At 34.0% G+C, this 18,891-nt stretch overlaps 1 protein-coding gene across 2 annotated transcripts in view; it reads left to right on the top strand.

The window, feature by feature from the left end:
* Positions 1-18,891, top strand: part of LOC128994477 (UNC93-like protein) — a 166,273-nt gene that overhangs the window by 6,242 nt on the left and 141,140 nt on the right. Inside the window, exon 2 of one of the 2 annotated variants that reach the window (XM_054419059.1) lies at positions 1,088-1,125. The exons of the other annotated variant lie outside the window; for it this stretch is intronic. The gene's annotated coding sequence lies outside the window, so the exon portion shown is untranslated. The remainder of the gene's footprint in view (positions 1-1,087; positions 1,126-18,891) is intronic. 2 annotated transcript variants of the gene reach the window in all.

The raw sequence follows: 18,891 nt of genomic DNA, 5'->3' as shown, positions 1-18,891 counted from the left end.
TAACTTACTGGTTGTTTGGGCGGTACCGGTTTGAGCTGAACACTTTTTTGCTTGTTGGGTTCGTTTGTTGAGATTTTTTACACTTTTAAGTGGTATCGGTTCCAATTTACCACCGTGTAGAGGGTTAGGTATAAACTTAGTACCTAGCAGTGTACTAAGGCTACGTACCTCGTAGTTACAATTGAGTCATCTATATTAAAATCCCAGTTTAAAATCAACCATGTATGTGTATTTAAATTTCAGTAAAAATAAACAGCACAGTTATTGGGTAAATTATATGGTGTGATATATATTGGGAGGAGTGCTGAGAATCTATACATAAAAAATACAACATTTGCTACATTTTTTGTTTTGATAAGGAATTTTAAACATAAAAAAAATTGGATGCAAATAGTCTGGACAAAATATTTTACTGTACGGAAGATCAAATCTAATATAAACTTTCCAAAAGAATGTAGTTTATTTTTCGTCATACTGCAGCAAAAACAGCCGTTTCTAATACTGTACACGCGTTACAGATCTAAAGTAGGTATTTTCTTTTTTAAATGCCACTTTACGCCTTAGTGATAGACACTGATAGACAAAATGGGCACACATGATAGGGTAATGTTCTATGGTCCAAAATACAAATTTCAAAATACAAGTGTTCTACAGACTGTTTATTCTCATGACAAAATGTAATATCGCGGCAAATTTGTACACATTATGCCAACTTCCTTGACGAATTCCAACCTTTTCATCCCGCAAGTATAGGCTAATTGTAAGTTAAAAATGAAAGAATAATTTATATTTTGATTACAAACGAACTTCGTACGTAAACGCCTTCAGTCGTATGAAAACTAATCCTTATCAGCACAGTAGTGGTACTGTCTACAAAAGCTTGCAGGCGTGGTTTTATGTCTGTTTTGACACAGTTGTATAAAGGATTCTAATCTTTTTTACAGTTTTTTTTTGCAAATTCAAACACACTTAAATTCATATAATTTGTGTTTGGTTTATTACTATCACGAAAACAAGTAGATTTTCTGCGGCTTTCTCTCGTCAAAATATGTGTCCTAATAGTTGTTATGCTTTTGTCGTTTTTCAGGCCTGTTGCAGACGTAAATGTTTACTTTTGAAGATATTGTAAGTATTTAAAAAGTATGCCTACTTATTTATACAATTAAAATTTTGGGAAACCGAAAATCACAATATGACCCTTATGCTTTCATTGTTTTTTGTAGGTGTTAAACCACAAAATAGATAACTAGCCTACTACATAACTAATTACATCTTACATAATGTTTTATACATTTTACGGTTCTGCCAAAGATATTACTAGATACCGGAAATCCAATGTATGAATAATGAATTGAAAAAAACGCAATTCACCCTAATTTTATTTCCCTGCAGTGACCCGACAAAGTTGGCTTCTTTGCACTGATTATAGTACAGAAAGTTGATAATTAATTGCTGAATTTATTTACTTTGTCGCACGGTTTATACTTTGGCGCACACCAGAATTCCAAACAAACAACACAAAAAGCGTGGTTTTATTATGCACGTAATCCGTTTACGCTTGGAAATAGGTTGGCAACACTTAAAGATACTACTATTATCAGCTGATTGACTATTAATACTACGATTTTAACCTGTAATTTCGTGTTTATATTCTATTTTAGTTCAACGCTTGGTTTGAACATAACCTAAAGTGTAGTATTTTAAAGACTACACTGTGTTAGTGGGCCTAGCATGTTGAGAATAATGAACTCAGTGATTGTGAATATGTGTACACAGAAGAAATATGTAGCAGAAACTGCAAACCGTGTTTCATTAAACCTGTTTCCAGAAAAATCAAGACAGATGTATAAACGGGCATACGAACTGTTTTCTTCTTGGCGCGTAAGTAAGAAAGTTACAAAATATGTTATACTGATTATTACTGTTTATACGTGTACTCTTGAAAATAAGTACCTCTATACTACGACTACAATCAGATGGTGCAGTGTTTCCCATTTCCTTCAACGCTTGGGTTTTACCTAATCTAAAAACGTGTTGTATAGTGTTTGAAAGACTAATTATTTATAAGCTTTATAGTGACTGTAGGAAAAATATAATGTGTAACACGAGTGCAAATGGCCTTTGCTGCACTCTCACTAGTTACACAAATAACTATTTCACACGGAACGTAAATTCAAGATACCTATGATGTAAAACTGAAACATTTTAATTTTCCTACACTAACTGCACAGGAGTGTATGGTTAAATTAGAAAATGTAAAACTAAAAACACGTGGTAATTTTTCTTTGTATTTAGCTGGATAACTGAATGTTTATCACTCACCAGGAAACCAAAAGGTTGCCGGTTAGATCCGTCACCATCTCTATTGGTAATCTAGTTGGTAGTTACACAAACATAATTTGCATAAAATCCATATTTGATAAGTCAGCCGCAGTATACCCTTATCAAAACCATGTCAACATTGCTGATTCTCATCACGAAGTGTCTTTGCCTTGACCGTGAGTTGAACAGCTGGTCGAAGTATGCAAATCTTGACCACGACTCACTCGCTTTGCCAATCTGTTGTTGTGATTGCGTATTTGATCAACTACATGAGAATTTCTGCCAAAATGGCCACCAATGTTTTCTTTTCATATCGGAATCAGAAATGAAATAGCTTATATTCGTAGGTTCCAAGAATTTAAAAATTGCATTATGTTTTGAGACCAACAGTTTTGAACAGAATACTTATCCCATTCATATTTAACCTTGTCAGTCCATGCGAACAAATGCAGATGTTTTTATGGTATAATATCGGGAGTTTAGCACTACTTTTACTTGATTAAACTTATTTACCAGGTATAGTTGGTTTACTAAACGAGAAATGTCATCCTTCAGCGTTTGTATGACAAAACTAGATTAGGCCTATACACATGAAGAACAATGATGTGTATAAAGGGGCGTTTTAGCTAATTTCCCTATAGGGAAGTAGCTATTACCGTAGGTGGCATGGTAAGACCTAGGCCCGGGACCGATTTACTTTTTCATTTTTATGTCCCCAGAGGCCAAAAACACCATTCTTTCAAATTTGTATAACATGCAAGAAGATAGAGTTATATATGTGTCCGTGAACGCGATAATGTGAGTGACTTTTGTCCGATTTTGATGAAATTTTGTTTGAAGGTATTAGGCAGGATAAACTTTAATGGGTTCAGCATTATTGGACCATGGGAACGGGATTTTACGGGGGCTTTTATGAGGTAAAAATTGGGTTTTCTCACCCTCAAAACACAAAATTTCCCAATTTCTCTCTAGACCATTTTAAAAAGCTTAAAAACACAAATCATATAGCATATTAAGTGTTTTTATACGGTTATTGTTAACGAAGAAAATTAAAAAAAAAAATGTAGCCTAAACTAAAATTCTTATGTTAATCTTATGGAGAATATTGTAAACTGTTTAAGTTTGCTTGTTTATGGATATATTTTGATCAAACTTGGTAAATGTATTTATTTTATTCCAAGCTATTAATATTTTACTGTAAAACACACTTTATTACTTTCCTTTTAGCACCAAACCTAGGTACTCGTTAAGGCTAATGCTATTTAAATATATTAAATTGAAAATCAATTCAGACGAAATGGAAATTCACTTAGTCTGCAGGTATTTTCATATTATGTAGAATTGTGAAGCAAGCTGTATACAGTTGCAACGTATAGCAAAGGTCGAGTACAAGGTCACAACATTCCTGCAAGGGTCGCTACTCGCCAGGTGGCGCGACACTCATGGTCATACGCGATGTACATTCATGTTTACTGCACGGATATTGCAATACTGCCAAATGTACATTCTGCATTGCTACTGATTGGAGGTGTCTGTTTCCTTGTATACAGAGCGATACGAAATGTTCCCAGTGTAGTGGCTAAACGCCCACTAACGTACAAAAGCAAAAATATTATTTGTATATTAAGTAGCTAATTGATACCCATAAATTTCATTAATACCCCCGCCACAGAAAACCTGCATACTAAGTGAATTTAAACTTGTCTGATTAGTGATTACATATTTAGGCCTACTAAAATATTTCCATAAATAAGACATATTTATTCACAATTTAAAGAACATTACATTTAAAGAGTGCTTAGGTTTGCTGCTACGGGGAAGGTGATCAGTGTTTTTTTACCAAACGTCAATAATATAGGAAGAAATAAATAAATTTGCAAAATTTTATCAAAATATATCCATAAACAAGTAAACTACAACAGTTTTCATTTTCTCCGTAATGATAACATGGGAATTTTAAATTTGCACTTTTTTGAATTTGCTCCCTAACCATTAGGCATACAACAATGCTTCATTATACTAAATTATTTCCTTTTTTAAGCTCTACAAAATGGTGGGGAAAGAAATTCCAAAATTTCACACGGGTTGTCAAAAATGGGAAAACCCCATTTTTACCCCATAAAACCCCCCATAAACCCCCGTTCCTATGGTCCGATCATGCTGGTTCGCGAACTCGTTCGAATAAATGTAGGTTTACACGTTTATACCAATTTTCATGAAAATCGGATGATTTGTGTTCATTGATAATTGTTTGTTAATATACACATGCATTTGAACGGATGGTGTTTTTGGCCTATGGGGACCTCAAAACGAAAAATTAAATCGGTCCCGGGTCCAGGTCTTACGATGAGACCTACGGTAATAGCTTTTTCCTTATATGGGAAATTCGCTAAAACTACACGGAGCATGTTTAGTACACACGGGTTGTTATTATTAACAAATGCGTAAAATACAGAAATAGAATGGCTCTTGAGACACTTCCTTGATCGCCGTCTAGATCGGACGCCGGATGGATCTTACTTCCTCGCCGTGGAGGTCAGCACACAAACCCGATAATTACATCAATTAAAACATGTTAATAACGGGTTTATCAGAGAATCATAAATCGGTTCCCGCGGCGCGGAGGCCAGGTGACGTCACAACAATGGATCAGCTGATCTCCACTTCCTGATCAGCTGTTGACATGTCGTCTGCACTTGACCGACTGAGCCAACAATCAACAATCAGCCCGTTGTTGCGAATATCAAATCGCAATATTGACATCGACCTTCGCTATACCATTAGTTGGACATATTGTTACTAATTATTACTCTCTTGTGATGTTTTGATTGATATTTCTAGGACTGATTATTCATAATACAGATGTGATTCATGTACATATGCTTTTTTATACTATTTTTTTACGTTCTATAACTTTCTATTTTAATTGTTTATCGTTTCTATTCTCCTTTGCACTAAAATTTAATGCTCGACTATATTACATGTTCAAAGATTTTCGTAATTTCTACCTTTTTCAAAAACTGTCACTGTTTAGACTCTCTTTCGTGTTTTCTTCAACCTATTCACTTTTTAAAATTTTAAAATTCCCATGTTATTCTTATGAAGGATAAATAAACTGTTGTAGTTTGCTTGTTTATGGACATATTTTAATAAAAGTTGGCAATTTTGTTTATTTTATACTAAGCTATCAACATTTCGATAACAAATGCCTCATTATCTTCCAAATCAATACCCAATTCTCATTCTAATTACTTAAATAGCAGAAAGCCAAAGTACTCAATAAAATTAATGTTATTTAAATAAGAAATACATCTGATAGTTTTAAGGGAATATTTTTGTAAAATCTAGCCGGGTAAATGGCAATTCCCTTAGTATGCAGGATTGCTGCGGCGGGAGTATTTTTTCTTTCTGTTGCAAAGTACGGGTACAGTAGCTATTAATAAATAAACAACAACTTTATATTTTACCAAATGTAGCACTTTTTTCAAATAGAACGTATTCCAATTCCCCAATGACAAAATGCGCTGTTGTCAAAAAATTTTCTCGCTCAGTTTAAGGTAATATAATATTTTCAGTGACATTTAAGATAATAATATAGTCTGCAATAAGTTGTCCTTTCAATTTTGCTTTGTCTAACTGTTTGCGTGTTCGATTGAAATCAGTATGACATAAATTTAATTGTTGTCGAATGCTCAATTAAACCACGTCACGACCATTTAATCTCAAGCTACAACTTTAACATGGAAATGGAATGTATAACTAAAGTCTATAATCAATGGACATCGGGAAGGCACGTGTCACGTGAGTCGTGTCTATTCGTGCGAAAACGCACTATTGCAGTCACTACAGAAGATCCGGTTTACTTGTCCTTTGTCTACCTAATACAAGCCACTTGCAGCACGATTATATGATAACCATTCTGTGCTGAACTTACGATGACATTAGTTTTTCTATGAATAGGCTACTGCAATTTTATTTTACCGAAGCATCCTGGACAGTAAACATCTCACACACATACTTGCAGTCTTGTAGAGGATAGTTTTCCTTCTATCAAATATATCACTACATTTAATGGATATAATGTACATTTACAAAAATAAATAATCTTGAATCCCAACAGAAAAAAAATCTTAATCTAATGTTATATCATCTGATGTTTGAAATGTTGTTTAGGAAAGAGTTGATTAATAAGTTACACGCAGGACCAAATTTATGGGTGTCTAATGTCAATAGCCTTACAATAGGTTACACATAATATCATTGTTGGGATACCTAATTTCCGTGAAAATCGGGAAATTATAAAACGGTTATTTTATAAGTACAGTATCACAATTACAATAAAAATTGTTTTTATACCTCAAACGTTTGATACATCTTAAGTTTGGTTAGCTACTTGGCCTTCAAAGTTAAGAGTACCTGGTTTGTTTTACCTAATAAAATTTTTTGAGTATGTGGAGCAATCATCAGAAATAAGCAAATTATTCGATTGTCATTCTTGAAAGTTTCTCTTAAACGTCAGGAAAACGGTTACCAGGTGTAATAATTTAAACGTGTCTTACAATTGTGTTAGATTCTACTTTGTGTTCATCTACGGCAGGTTTATGTAAGATTGCCGATTGCGTTCTAAAACCTGTTCATGTAACGTCCACGTTTATATATTGTTAGGGTTTTGATAGCACCAATAATTGATAGCTCAAATGGCATCTGTGTTTAAAATCGCTTTGGAATCGAATCAGCGACCTTCGGAATCGATGGTGAACACTATAACCACTCGGCTATCCAGACAAACCTATAAACTCACTTAAAAACCACAAAGTAAATTGAAGCCAAGAACGCGATGTATCAAATGAGATGATAAGAGAGTGGGAAGGGGAGTGACAGAGACAGAGATAGTAATGACGTCACGAGTAATGCCATAACACAACGTCGAGTTGAGCCTAGGGCAAACAGTAGTAAATCAGATGTGAGCCACAAGGGCGCAGATAAGCGGGTACAAATATTTGTGACACTGAAAAAAAGTCGGCTAACCTTCTACAAGACTTGTGATTTAATTCAGATGTAATGTAGACACCTTGGATTCGTTAAAATCGTTATATGGACTCATACGATTTAATGAAGAACATAATCAGTTTATGTAACATAACAGACATACTGGTAGGATTTGAAATCTTAATTTATTTAGCGTAGGTAAACCGGGACAAAAATTCACATACCGGTAACTAAGATTTTTATGCTTTAAAAGTTTAGTGTCGGTTATCCAGGTAATCACCGTAATAAGAAACCTTACCCGGTGAGGTATCTATATATATAAAATCCAATGTATGCTTGTTTGTATCTATGTATGTATGTTTGTTTGTATGTTTGTTTGTTTGTCCTTTATGGACTCCGAAACCGCCCGACAGATTGTAATGAAACTTTCATTAAGTATTATTCGAGGATGGTTTGTGTGAAGTTTGGTGCAGATCCGTCAAAAGGGCTCCACCCCAGTGGCTCTGGAGTTTACCCAGTGGTTAACCTTATGAGTACTCATATTTAAATGGAATTAAAGAATCTTAACAGCTGGTTCATCTAAACTTTTTGACTCTGTGATGTTCAATAGCATAAAAAGTTAATAGATTTACCAACAGGGTGCAGCACTACTGTATTATTTTTTTAATTTATGACAACAGATAATTTACAACCAAAAGGTAAGTGAGCGTAGCGAACAAACTTCAACATGGAGGCGAGTTAGCGTAGCGAACGACCTAACCTGCAGGCAAGTAAGCTCAGCGAACGAGCTCCAACCTAAAGGTGAGTGAGCGTAGCGAACGAACTTCAACCAGGACGTGATTGAGCCACTTGACATAAAACCACATTAGGACAGGACAACGTCTGTCGGGCCAGCTAGTCTATGATAAATCTAAATAAAACTGCAGCTGAGTGCCTAAATATCAAGCATTCTTATATAAATTAGGCTTCAAATGCTGTCAAAACAATAATCAAACATTTCTAACCCTTTCAAGAACTTGACCGGCTGTGGGTAGGTAATTTATTGGTTGAATCACTTTGGTTTTTGGTGCCCCGGCCTCGATACTGTACCGTAGATTTTCCTTTATAGACAACTCATCACCCAATCTAGTGTTAGTGACCACCTAAATAGCGCGTCCCAACAAGAAATCTTCGCCGCTTTAGTCCCATTAGCTGAAAGTATTTTCAATATTGGCAACTGATAGCGATAGTATAGACATAGGAATGTCGTAGGTTGACCTCGACAGTTGCGTCTTCCTCGACTTGTTTTGCAAAACTGCAAAGCGCAAGGCGGCCTTTGGCTCGGATGGGTGATGGGTGAGGGCGCCCCTGACCTAGTGACGCCCAGGGCGCCAGCGCCAGCGCCCCTTTGGCAGGCCGGAAGTGGCTCGTACACTAGGTCATATCGTGCCAGGCATACATACAGACAGGCCACGACATAGGGGTACACAAAATACCATTATCTCAGCTTTGTTGATCACTGATGTAGATTGATCATACAAATTTAACACGATAACGAATGCTCTGATGCACTTTATATGGGCGGGGACATAGTTTACAGTGTGGTTTAAACACTAAAAATCAACTATTTTACCAACCATATAACATCATGGTTTAGAATTGTACGTAGTTTAAATAAACAATCTTCTTAGTCAGCTATCACATGTAACTTTTGTGCATTAATATTTTTGTGGACAAAGTTTAGGTCACGAAGTTTTATCGGTTGTAGCCTATTCACCGGTTTGGGTTCTAAAATGTAATTTATCTACTTTTGTAAATAATTAACCAAACCAACTAAATTACTGTTTTACTTTTTTGTAGATATACGCTCTTCGGAACTTTCTTCATAGTACACCCAATGTGAACAAAGTAAACCCACGTCAAATTCATTGTTTTCATTTATATCATATTTTTTCACAACAAGTAATTGTACAACTTTTTTTTAAATTCCTTACATTTCAAAATAGGCTATTTATTTAAAAACATCTGAGATAAGGTAATTGATTAAATACGAAATTTGTGAGAATGTGCAAACCACCCTCATAAAACGTTTAATACCGAAGACTATCATTATTACAAAACAAATATCAAACATTACTTGAATTCATATTTATATAGTATACTCGGGTTTTCATTTTTGCTATTCTCCTAATGAATTCAATCATCTGTTTATATTTCACATATATCGAGAAGTCCAGAGTGAGACCAACCGGGTCAAGGGTGATGAGGATGAGGAGATGGTCTTTGATGGCGAACGGAAGGTCGGGAGTAGGAAACGTAATATTGTACCATAAACTGGCTGGGTTTTAATTATAAACTCCAAGGTTGAAAATGCTTAATATGTATGAAGGTTTGTCACAAACAGTGGGCGACACAAGTAATATGTGTATTAAGTTATTTTAAAGTTTTTTAAACACTTTTGCAGTTTAAGTTATTTTAACAGCAAGATGGCAATCTTTGGACGCACAAAGATACCCAAGGCTAATCAACCGTTATTTTATACCCTAACAATAAATTTTTGCTGATAATAGAAAGCTTGCAAAATTTTTTTTTATAACAATAGCTTCATCAATTTTAATTTCAATTTACTATTGCATAGTTGGTGTTCTAAATAATTAAAACTCTCGGGGTTTTTACATCCTAACTGACGTTTGGAGTTGTTATATTTTTTATTGGTATCAAAAGCCACGGGAATCTTCCATGAATTCATTATTAACAGTGACATAAGGAACCTTCTAACAAAATACCAGAATATTGATTGGTTTATCCTCCAAGAAAGGGTTTAATGAGAAACTCAATAACTCATCAAACCGCAGAATCGCATATACCAATAGGTGACGTAAACACTAAACAGTGCATTATTGCCGTGGTCAATTTTGCATAACAGTTCATTTAAGCTGCAATTCAGGGAGATGCGGTTGATTTGTAGTAATCTGAACAATTTGTTCTAACCTTGGCTGCGGCGGCGCCGAAGAATCCGATTGTTTTAGCATCTATCTATCTATATCTATATATACAGGCTAAGCCGTTTTTTGTTAATCGAACTCCTCCGTTAATATTCGCCCGATTTTGACGTTTGAGGTCTCAAAATAAAGGTTAAAACGTGTAGTTGTGCCCAACGGTATTAGATTTTTAATAAAGTCGTTGGTAAGGGCGTCAGAGGCCCTTAAAGTCAGTTTTTCTCCATAAGGATAGCATGGGAGATAATTTTTATTTATAAAAACATACGTTTTTAGTTGAAAATAGTCAAAGTCTACTACATAAAAAAATGATGTGTAGGGCCTATTATGCCTGTAAATGTATATTAAGTTTAATAATGTTTTGAGTAACTTAAAGTGTAACCATAATGGATCATACTACTTTATTCAGTGGATTGCCAAGAAACAGATTTAAAAATAAACGGTATCAGCATTCTGACACATACTTTCTCCCATAAGATTGTCAACAACCTTTCTCATGAGTAAGCGGTGAGAGTAAATATACGGAAAGGGGATTTGTACAATTTTCTTCAGAATTTAAAGGACTATAACATACTAAATTTTTATCAAAATCGTTCTAGCCAATTTTGGGAAAATCCGATTTTCCGTTATTTTATGGGGATTTTTATGGGAAAATAACATAATTTACCAAAACTTTTGAACCGCAATTTTTACAGAAATGGGATTTGTATCATTTTGTTTAGAATATAAAGGACTATAACATACTCAATTTTTTTCAAAATCGTTCTGGCCATTTTTGAGAAAATCCTATTTTTCCAGTTTTTTATGGGGTTTTATGGGAAAATCCCCATTAAAAATAAAATTTTCTAAAAAATGACAAAAACTATCAAAATTGTAAGGATCATAACATACTCTGTTGAATCAAAACCGGATTTTTGTCTAAAATCCTATTTTTTGTTATTTTATGGGGGTTTTATGGAAAAATAACATAATTTACCATAACTTTTGAACCGTAATTTTTACAGAAATGGGATTTGTATCATTTTGTTTAGAATATAAAGGACTATAACATACTCAATTTTTTTCAAAATCGTTCTGGCCATTTTTGAGAAAATCCTATTTTTCCAGTTTTTTATGGGGTTTTATGGGAAAATCCCCATTAAAAATAAAATTTTCTAAAAAATGACAAAAACTATCAAAATTGTAAATATCATAACATACTCTGTTGAATCAAAACCGGATTTTTGTCTAAAATCCTATTTTTTGTTATTTTATGGGGGTTTTATGGAAAAATAACATAATTTACCATAACTTTTGAACCGTAATTTTTACAGAAATGGGATTTGTACCATTTTGTTCAGAATTTAAAGGGCTACAACATACTAAATTTTTATCAAAATCGTTTGGGCCATTTTTGAGAAAATCCGATTTTTCCAGTTTTTTATGGGTTTTTATGGGAAAATCCCCATAAAAAATCAAAATTTCAAAAAAATGAAAAAAACGCCTGGAGATACCACGGATTAGAACCTACATACCAAATTTCATTGAAATCGGACCACAGGTGTAGTCCCTAGCTCTGTACACATCCAGACACACAGACACATACAGACACACACACACACACACACACACACACACACACACACACACACACACACACACACACACACACACACACAGACATCACTTCAAAAACCACTTTTTTGGGTCCAGGGGGACCCAAAACGAATATATCCACTCAAAACTCAAACTCGAAAATTTTGACGAAAACAATACTTTCTCCATATACTATGGTATAGGGGGAGAAAGTAAAAAGGGGGCAGTGGTTTTATTGGTGAGGAATATCAATACACCAAAGGGCCTCATTAATGGAACCAGGTTACAAGTGAACAAAATAGTTAACAAACAATTTAATTCTGACCAGGGCAATCTTCCTGAAGGTGATTTCACGAATAAAAACTTAGTAAGTTATCCAAGGAAGTTCTTTTGTAAATAAAATAGATATTTTGGGGATATCTTTAAAAGTGTTTCTTCAAGAAGCATTTTTATGTTCTTCAAATATGCTATATATTTTGTGCCATATGCTATAGTTTTGTTAAAATGTTTTATTAAATGTGTTTTTAAATCTTAAAATAACTATAAAATACTCGATAGCTTATTAATTTACTAAATATAAGACATATACAGCTAGAAAATGGATGGTCTGCTTTCCTTCTAAAGCTTCATTCATTACTGTATTTTATTTTCGACTAAGAGTCAATATATAACACGATGAATTTGTTTTCTAAATTCATATGTTTTTTGCGGCACGTTGAGACGCACGGGTTCACTAGTTTTCTAGACTAGTCTTTGCATACACATCCAATAACACAAAAAATTAATTTTTACATAGGGAAGTCTGATCAGTTTTAGGATAATCAGGTTCGTGTCATCGATTACTATTACAACTCCAGATTATACTCTGGCATTTTATTAGCCTATCTTAACATAACCATAGTACACGGCAGAACAATTAAAATTAACCCAAAATACACTAAACTTCTTTTATTTGTCATTATCAACGCCAATAAACTTAATATGGCACAAAACCCATCCAACCAACTTTACATTTTACAAAATACGACAATGGACCTGCTTGCAGAACCCTAAGTAACTGTTGTAAGATATTTTACCAGTAACCAGCCACCTTAACCATATGATGTATAGCCCCAAGTAAGTTAAACCCAACTATAATCCTGTTGCAACCATTGCAATGTCCAAGTATGCGAATGAGGTCAGAACTGAGTTTACTAATCATTCATTCTTGCTGTAAACTATCCGTCCGGAACAATCAGTTGAGGTTTAATGGTCCATGATGTTTATAGGTACCAATCAACTTCCATTGTTAACCAGTGTCTCATTACACGATAGTGGCTTACCTGTAAAGAGAGTGATTCATTTGTGGAACTAAGAATCTGTAACCTGTGAAATGCTGCTTCTTGTTAGGGGACTGCAACTTCTGGTGTTAATGTACTTCGCATCATTTAATATACAATACATTTCGCAACGTAGTTATTTATTAACGAACAATTGATTAGTCGAATAGTATAGCAAAAATGTACCCCAGTCAATCTTTGCAGACCATATAAATTAAATATTAAATAACCAATTGAAGCAGATCAATAACACTGTAGTTAAAGCGAATTTAGAGCGGGGTTTTTTTTCGACAAGTTAAAATATATTTATAACCTCACTTTATAATAGGATTTTCTAAATATGTATTTGGGATTGTTGCTAATTAATTTCCTTACATTGTTTTGACGACCTTTCATAAGCCTAATAGCTCATTTTCCAACAAATTCTTGAGTATAATACATTTTACTACTTGACAAACCGTATATTCATAACAAGGTAATATCAATATACGTATAGCATTGAAGATATTTGGTGAATATCACTTTTAATTTAGATTCATTGATGTAAGAATAATATTATACACTAATTAACATACCCATACACCTAATAAAGTTTTTTCGGACCTAGGTTTACCATGCAGAAAATGGCAATAGCTACTTCCCTCTATAGGGAGATAAGTAGAATCACCAATGATAGCCTAAAATCCTCAGTGGAGCAAACTGCAGACCAATCTCCGATTTAACTTTTCTACCCAATTAGCGAAATTTCCATTTCTTTCGAAGATTTGTATATAAGTACTAGCAGAATACCCGTCCTTCGTACGGGGTTGGCGTATAAGTAACATGCTTATTGCAGTTATACTCATGCTTTGTGTTTGCAATGGAAGAGGACACAATTTGAGTAAATTTGATTCTTTTAATTTACGGAAGCTATAGAACACATACACCATAGCCATAATCACAGACAATATAATACTTTAACCATACATTACATTAAAGTATTATATTGTCTGTGCCATAATGCTCTACCACTACACCTAAACAAAAAAAGTAAATGATCGAATATTCACACAATATTGAAACATTATTTATAAAAACATAAACTTGTAAACAATCCTACTTTAACAGTTCTCATTGTGCATCACAGCTTTTTGTTGCGGCTTGGTTAAAATTAGCTATCCTACTAATAATATTATAAATGAGAAAGTTTGGATGTATGGATGTATGTTTGTGACAAGTGAACGCCAAAAATACTGGTCGGATTGGGCTGAAATTTGGCATGATGATAGCTCACATTCCCGATTAACATATAGGCATATTCTTATTTCAAAAATCCTTTCGGGCTCCGCCCCAGTGGCTCTGGAGTTTCCCATGTTAACCTTATGAGAAATGGAATTATTGAATCTTAACAGCTTTTTCAACTAAACAAGTTGGTTCTATGATGTTCATAGCATTAAAGTTACAAGGATTACCAACAGGGTCCAGCACTATTATTTCTTTTACATTTATGACAACAGCTAATTTGCAACCAAAAGGTGAGTGAGCGTAGCGAACGAACTTCAACCTGGAGGCGAGTTAGCGTAGCGAACGAGCTCCAACCTAAAGGTGAGTGAGCGTAGCGAACAAACTTCAACCAGGACGTGATTGAGCCATGCGAACGAGATAATCTTGAAAATTAAGAAGTTAAACGGGGCAAAGCCCGCGGGTTACAGCTAGTGTTGTCATAAATGAAAATACCCCCGCCGCAGCAAACCTGCAGACTAAGCGAATTTCCATTTGACTGATTGGATTTACACTGAAATGTCTACCTAAAAATATAACATTTATTCTTCATTTAAATAGAATTAGTTTAACAAGTACTTAAGTTTGCTGCATCAGGGAGGGTAAAACTGTTTTTTTTTTTTTTTTTGTAAAATGTGAATAGTTAGTAAGAAATAAAAACACTTTCCAAATTTGATCAAAATATGTTCACAAACAAGCAAACTACAACAGTTTACTTATTCTCCATAAGAACAACATGGGAATTTTAAATTTATAATTTTTTGGAATTTTCTCCGTAACCATTAGGCGCATAGTTACGCTTCAATATACTAAATTATTTGTTTTTTTAAGCTCTACAAAATAGTTTGGAAAGAAATTGCTAAATTTTATGTTTTTTGGGTCAAAAAAGGGAAAAACCTATTTTTACCCCATAAAACCCCCGTAAACCCCTGTTCCCATGATCCGATCATGCTGGATCGCGAACTCGTTCGAATAAACGTAAGTTTACACGTTTGTACCAAATTTCATCAAAATCGGATCATTTTTGCTCGAGTTATCGTGCTGACGGACACATATATATATATATATATAAATATATATATATATATGAATTTGAACGGATGGTGTTTTTGGCCTCTAGGGACCTCAAAACGAAAAAAAAATCGGTTTCGCGTCCAGGTCTTACCATGAGTACTACGGTAATAGCTTATTCCCTATATGGGAAATTCGCTAAAATTAATAGTGCTGCACCCTGTTGGTGAACCTTATAACTTTTAATAATATTGAATATCATAGAACAACTTGTGCAATTGAAACAGCTGACAGAATTCTTTAATCCCTTTAAATATGAATACTCATAAGGTTAACATGGGAAACTCCAGAGCCACTGGGGCGCAGCCCGACAGGATTTTTGAGATAAGAATATGTCTATATGTTAATCGGGAATGTGAGCTATCATCATTCCAAATTTCAGCCCAATCCGTCCAGTAGTTAAAGCGTGATTGAACTTCAAACAAACAAACAAACAAATAAACAAACACACAAACTTTCACATATATAATATTAGTAAGATAACTATCCGGAAATAATAAATTGCAGAAGTCGCCACTTGCACGAGCGTAAGAAAATCGAAACGTCAAGTACTACAGTCGTGATGTGCTGATCCCTCACGTACCCGGCGACCTTGAACTCTGCAAACACATTGTTGATTGCCTACGTGGCTCGTCTGAGTCTGGGCAATTGTTGAAATGCTTCAGCTAATGACATCGCAATACGTTCTGGTTCTGCGAGGGAACTACGTTGGTGTCTGGGAAGGTTTTATTGCGTGTTGATGTCCCTAGGAACGTTTACCCTCCCACCTTGACCTCAGGTCACTAGAAAACCGGTCGAATGTGTGGGTGGCGCGGTAACATGAAAATACTAAGGATTTGGACACCTAATATATTTGAACAGTCCTGACGATTTTACATAGATGCGCATCGCACAAATATACACGTTTTAATGGTTTGTTTTTTAATTCACCGTGCATGTCCACTTAATACAGATTATTTTTATTTCAGCAACTGATTCAATTTTGCGATTTAAAATAATTTTACTACTGGGGAACTGGCAATCCAATTAATATGGATGGCCAAATTTAGGGATTACACTAGAGGTGACACCAGTTTTTATATGCGTATTTTTTTCAATTCTGATATTCTAGTTCGTTTAGTTAAAACAATGAAACCAGAGAGATTTAGTTCCCATTCCAACCACAAACTTTAATTATTATATTTATTTTTGGCGAAAACCTTTAAGCCCCCCACATTCATGCAATTCATCTGAGTACATTTTTGCTGACCCAACAACGAGCCATCAATAATCACAAGTCTGTTTGCATTTTGGGCGGTTTTTAAAGACGCGAGAGAATAAAATTAGATCCGAAAGAAACAAACTTAAATGGATTGATTCTATGTAATTTACGAACAAATGCTGTACCTTTAGTTTGGTTGATTATTACATCCCTAACTGATGTATTCACGAAATAATAAATATCGATGAGGGAGGCTACTGAAGATATGGCAGAGAAGTAGAGAATGGCTATTTTACCCATTTTATACTACGAGCTTGTTTACAAACATTATTACTGATAAGTGGCCATTATTATTCAGAATATTGCTAAATATTATAAAAAATACTGCATTGTTACAAATACAAAACTTGCTCATTTCAAGTTAAAGCTTCTGATTGTACTGACTGGATTTAGATAACGCGTTTACCATGAAACTCTGACGAAACATTACTATCAGAATTAGGTAAATTTGGGAATGTAGTTTGCCGGAAACATAGGGCCGTCGTTGTTTTTTTTTCGGATGTATAGCACACTGTTACCTACACAATGGGAGGATTAAAAGGCAGATATTATCCAAGCGTTTGTTTATGAGACCTTGCGCACGTCACCCTGTGCAGTACCAAGTTGAAATTGGGGGTTTCATAATTTAAATGTTCTCAAGGTATATCCACTGCACATGTGGAATAACCAAACTATCTATGTTCGTTATTGGAATATTTTAATATAATTCCGATGATAGATAACGTTGTCCAACTGAATAAGACTTTATCATGATCATTCAAAATTCACATAGAAATTTTTTTCTTGTTTAGGTTTATTGTTATTCAATTGGTAATCTAAGATTTGTAGGCTAAAAATTGCTCATAATATAAAATGATTGAATAAAATAGACTGAGAGTAACTTATTGCATTACAAAGTGCTACATTTTATTGTGTTATTTTCAAATTTCCGAAACGTGCATGTTATTTTTATTTTTATGAATAACATTCTTATACATAGACAATAATTAGGTACCAGATAGTATATCAGTGGGTATAGTTTATATAAAATTGTGAATAGTGAGTATATAGTGCAGTAAAAATAAGAGAAAAATTCCATAAACCTAAAAAAAATTAGCACAACCGGGGAATTTGGTACAGATGTTGGGTGTACCTTCCTTTTGAACATACTAAAAGTCCCCTAAAATTGAAGCTGTGCTACGGCCGCCATATTGCAAAATGGCGGCATATTTCTGTATTTTTCGCTATAGTGACTTTATTATTAGAGATACAGGAAAAAGCTAAATGTACAAAATGTAGGTAATCTAAAAATACACATTTTTTGTATTTACTATCTTTCTCTAAACCCAACGGTTTTTGAGTTATTTGTTATTAAGAATATTTAGTTTTTTTCTATTTATCAAAAATAGGTGAAACACATGGAAATTGACCGTTACTTTCAAGGATTATGATAGTTTATCCCATTTAGTTAAATAGTGTGATACTATGAAATCTTAAAATTTCAGCTTATTTTATGAGTAAAACCACTCTGCCACAGCAAACCTGCAGACTCAGCAAATTTCCATTTGATTGGATGTTTTATTAATTGTATTTAAATAAAATTAGATTCAACAGGTACCTAGGTTTGCTGCTATAGGTAGGTTATTTTAGTGTGTTTTTTTTTTTGTAAAATATCAATAACTTAGTATAAAATAATTAATTTTCCAAGTTTGATCATAATTAATCTATAAACAAACAAATTGCAACAGTTAACTAATTCATAATAATAGCATGGTAGCTTAACAAATTTTGGTTGTGTTTACTAAAAATATGGCGATTATTCGTCACGATTCGAATACTAACCGAAGTGGTTTTCAAAAGGAGATGAAGCAAGTAATTTAAGTACTGTAATATTAACTCGTACCAAGTATCGGAAATATTGTATGCATTGAGGAAATCAACCATATTTTGTAAACTACGCAATAGTCATATTAATATTTTATACTCATTTTTACCCATTTAATAAATTAACATTTTAATATTTTGATGGCACTACCACTATCACTTTGATATCAACTAAGTGGGATGAATAATTGTCGTAAACCTTGAAAGTAACCGTCGATTGCGATGGGTTTCACCGATTTTTGATAAATAAAAC

The sequence above is a fragment of the Macrosteles quadrilineatus genome, unplaced genomic scaffold (assembly GCF_028750875.1).
Source record: "Macrosteles quadrilineatus isolate MER2022 unplaced genomic scaffold, UCM_ALF_1.0 Scaffold_5__1_contigs__length_97177068, whole genome shotgun sequence".
Lineage (NCBI taxonomy): Eukaryota > Metazoa > Arthropoda > Insecta > Hemiptera > Cicadellidae > Macrosteles > Macrosteles quadrilineatus.
Note: the sequence above shows the minus strand (reverse complement) of the source record. Positions and strands in the feature narration are given on the sequence as shown.